Source organism: Myotis davidii, unplaced genomic scaffold (genome assembly GCF_000327345.1).
Source record: "Myotis davidii unplaced genomic scaffold, ASM32734v1 scaffold194, whole genome shotgun sequence".
NCBI lineage: Eukaryota > Metazoa > Chordata > Mammalia > Chiroptera > Vespertilionidae > Myotis > Myotis davidii.
In genome coordinates, this window is record NW_006286673.1 from 608,307 (window position 1) to 612,117 (window position 3,811).

The 3,811-nt window shown below is 41.7% G+C and overlaps 1 long non-coding RNA gene across 1 annotated transcript in view; it reads right to left on the bottom strand.

The window, feature by feature from the left end:
• Window positions 1-3,557: 3,557 nt before the first annotated feature.
• Window positions 3,558-3,811, bottom strand: part of LOC107182200 — a 2,254-nt gene continuing 2,000 nt past the window's right edge. Inside the window, exon 3 of the long non-coding RNA XR_001512917.1 lies at window positions 3,558-3,608. This is a non-coding gene — a long non-coding RNA (uncharacterized LOC107182200). The remainder of the gene's footprint in view (window positions 3,609-3,811) is intronic.

The following is a 3,811-nucleotide window of genomic DNA, read 5'->3' on the forward strand; positions in this document are numbered from 1 at the left end:
ACCTGCCTCCAAACGCTTTAACAAATGGGCCTATTTGGCAGCCTTCCTGCTTTGGTACGTAAATTTCCATCCATTCACTTGAGGAAGGTTATTGTATTTCACATGCTGTTAAAAACCCAGAGTGTCAAAGTCATGCTTTATAGCATCACCCCAGGCAAATGTATCACTGTCAGAAGGCTTACTCCAATAAAACCTCTTTATGGGTGATAGATTTTATTTGTGAGTTTATGGCAAATATCTGAAACATCAGGTATTCATGTTGTAATCACCTTTTATGAGCCTTGGTTTTCTCCTCTGCTTGGAAAGCACATGCACATCTATGCCCAGGATTTAAAGGGCTGAGACTTGGACCAGAGTGCCGTGGGTAGCCTTGGGCATGTTGCTCAGTTTCTCTGGATTTCGTATTGTAAGCCACCCTTACACAGATGTGATGATCATTAATTAGGCATTAATTCTAATGTGCTCTGAAGATGTGAAAGTGCTCTGTGTGGCCATCATTTCAGAGCTTATGAGTCTGGGTTCATTTTATTGGTTTTCACGGATTGCTTTATTTTTTTGTATTAAGACATTAACATTAGCCCCTAAAATGAGAATGTCTCTATTGCATCTTCCAGTTTCGAAGAGTAATGTTTCAGGTTGGCAGTGAAAATGGATGTGAAAGTATGCCAGCATTTGCATTAGTGAGATTTGCTGCGCTTCTTTCTTCTCTAATACAGGGTGAGAACTCCACCCTGTACAGACAGGCTTGAAATATATCCCAGAAAAGTTTGCCCTAAGAAGTGCTGACTGATACATATGACTGGTGGCCATTAGGATGGAGGGCCATTGGGCTGTTGAGGAATAGGCTCATTTCCGTGGGGACGCAGTGGAGGACCTTCTAGCTAACTGAGGAAGGGGTGTCCATGCTGTGTACTATCATTCAGTGCTGGGAAGAGGTTGGGCATCAGAAAACAAACAGTTCAGTGAGCCATGGCTTTCCTTCCCTTTCTCTCTGGGAGTGCAGGTCAAGGCCAATGGACAGCCCACCAGACAGTCAGAAATGTGACTAGTCTCCCAAGGGAACACTAATAAGATGGGGACAGTAGGGTTAGTGCACACACGGCATGGGGAGGGCTAGTGTGCAAGACAGAAATATTTCTGGAAAATGTCAAAGTGGTTCTGGAATCTGCTTCTACCCAGGCACCTGTTACATAATCTCAAGTAAATTTATAATTTTCACACTAACCATTGTCCCCACCAGCTGAATTAAAAAGTAGTCTCTTCTGACTTCCACATGAAAAAAAGAATGCACCAGCATTTCAAATTACCTGTTATTAAGTAGAGGCAGGTAGAAAGTTAATTTTGTAAAAGTTGAACCATCTAATGTAATAAGTGGTAATTAAAAGGCATAGACATTGCCTGAAGGTAGGTTAATCATTAAATTAGATTTAGATGTGGCTCAAAATATGACATCCCAGGAAAAGAACATCACACTCTCATTCACTTTAATGACCTCTTCACTCAGCACAACCACTTTAGCAGCTAACAAGCTTTCTGATTCCATTCCAGAAAAAGCCTGCTTCCACCTACCCAATTATCCTCTCCATTCTGACCCATTCATTTCTGAATTTGATAATTAAGGTATATCTTTAAGTAGCCCAAACATTACAACCAAGACGAGTAATGATGACAAGTAACTGCTCCTCCATCGTGCACCTTCAAAGGTAAACCTCATTTGGTTGAACTCATTCCAACAGTAAAACTCAAATGAATTTTCAGCGTTTAATCTGGAACCTGCAGCCACAATCATCATTGCTGTAGTTAAAAGTGCTTCATATTCAGATGTGAGGTAATAAAGGTATCTGGTGATGGGCTCAGGATAGGGATAACATATCTACAAAAGTGAAAATTTATCTCAGCTATATAATTTCCTTAACATGTTGACCGTGCATTAGGAATTAAATAACACTTTTAAAAGCCTAAAACATGTTCATTGTATTTTGCCTCTACCTTTTTCCTTGCTGATGTTATAAAAATTAAGCAATCATGCTTATTTTGTATTACTCTATATATGAATTCCAATCTGTGAAATATACATGTTGACACTATCAACCAATTAATTTCTTAAGATCTATTATTTGTTTTCAACATGTTAAATAAATGTATTGAAGCCATGATTGTAGCTTACCAGAAGTTCTACAATATATTTTAGGAAATGGAAGTCATCCCATCCTCCTATATAATAAAGAGGTAATATGCAAATTAACCCTCACACCCTCAGAAGATGGCTGCCTATGACCAGCCTGGCAGGGGGGTTGGTGAGGGACAACCAAATGACTAAACAGCAGGCTGCATGGAGCGACCAGGCCAGAAAGGGGGTTAGTGAGTGATTACCAAATGACTAAACAAGCAGGCTGCACGGGGCGACCAAGCTGGCAGGAGGGCAGTGAGGGTTGACCAGGCTGGCAGGGGGGCATTTGGTGATGATTAGGCTGGCAGGGGGGGCAGTGAGGGGCGACTGAGCCAGCAGAGGGTGTCAGTAAGGGGTGACCAGGCTGGCAGGGAGGGGGGGAAGGGGCAGTAGGGGGTGACTGGCCAGCAGCAGGAGGCCATTAGGGGTGATTAGGCCAGCATGCAGAGGCAATGAGGGGCGATCAGGCTGGTGTGTGTGGGGGGGAGTTAGAGGCAACCAGGCAGGCAGGTAGGTGAGCAATTAGGAACCAGTGGTCCAGGATTGTCAGAGGGATGTATGACTGTGAGATTAGGCCTGATCCTGGTGATCGGGCCTAAACCAGCAGTCGGACATTCCCCGAGGGGTCCTGGATTGGAGAGGATGCAGGCTGGGCTGAGGGGACCTCCCTCCCCCATGCACAAATTTCATGCACCGGGCCTCTAATATATAGATATATATATCCCCCAAATGATAGTACAGGGCCTGTCCCAGGGGTACAATATATTGAATGGATTTGACAAATGAATAAATGTTCTAAACAACTAGAACATAAAACTTGAATTTTCATTAACAGGATGATAGTGCTATTTCAAAGAATCAAAGAAAGCAAGTATATGCTCTTTCTCAGACATATCAAAAGGGACCTTTGCATACCTATTCTGAGCATATCTGAAATGATCAGAGTGAATAAAAGCAGTCACATGAATTAAGATACTAGAAACACTTACAGCCTGTAGCCATGCACACAAAGAGAGTTAGGAAAGTGCATGGCCAGAACATTCACAACCTGCCATCAAGGTATTAATTTGTCAAGCAAGTATGGATGTCTACCCTACATATGACACTATTGATTAATAATAAGTGGATACCAATATGTATACTGGCAACTGAGGTATACAAATAAAACAAAGCATTGATTGTGCTATCCAGATCACTGTCAAGTGGAAATAAATCCAAAGCATGATAAGTAAGGAATGAATGAGCTAAAGCAAACCCACCACAGATAACCACAGGAGCTCTCGAGAGATGCTCTAAAGTCCTCAGGATCCTCAGTAAGAGGCAAGGACTACCTAGGTCCTTGACAGTTTTCCAATGAAATAAAGGTACTTTCAGCTCAAATTAATCACCCTTAGGTAGAAGTGTTCCACTCCTGAGTAGATCTCTTGGTAGTTTCTTACTGGAAAATTAAAATGTAACCTCTTAGCTTTATATAACAGCCTCCAATTTGACTCCAAGCTACTTTTCCAGCCATTTGCTCATCTTACATCCTTTGTCTCATTCACAGTATATTTCAGAGGCGTAAGTATAATAGTTGACTTTTCACAAATATGCTCTGTATCTTCAGCCTTTGTGCATGCATATATATATATATATATATAT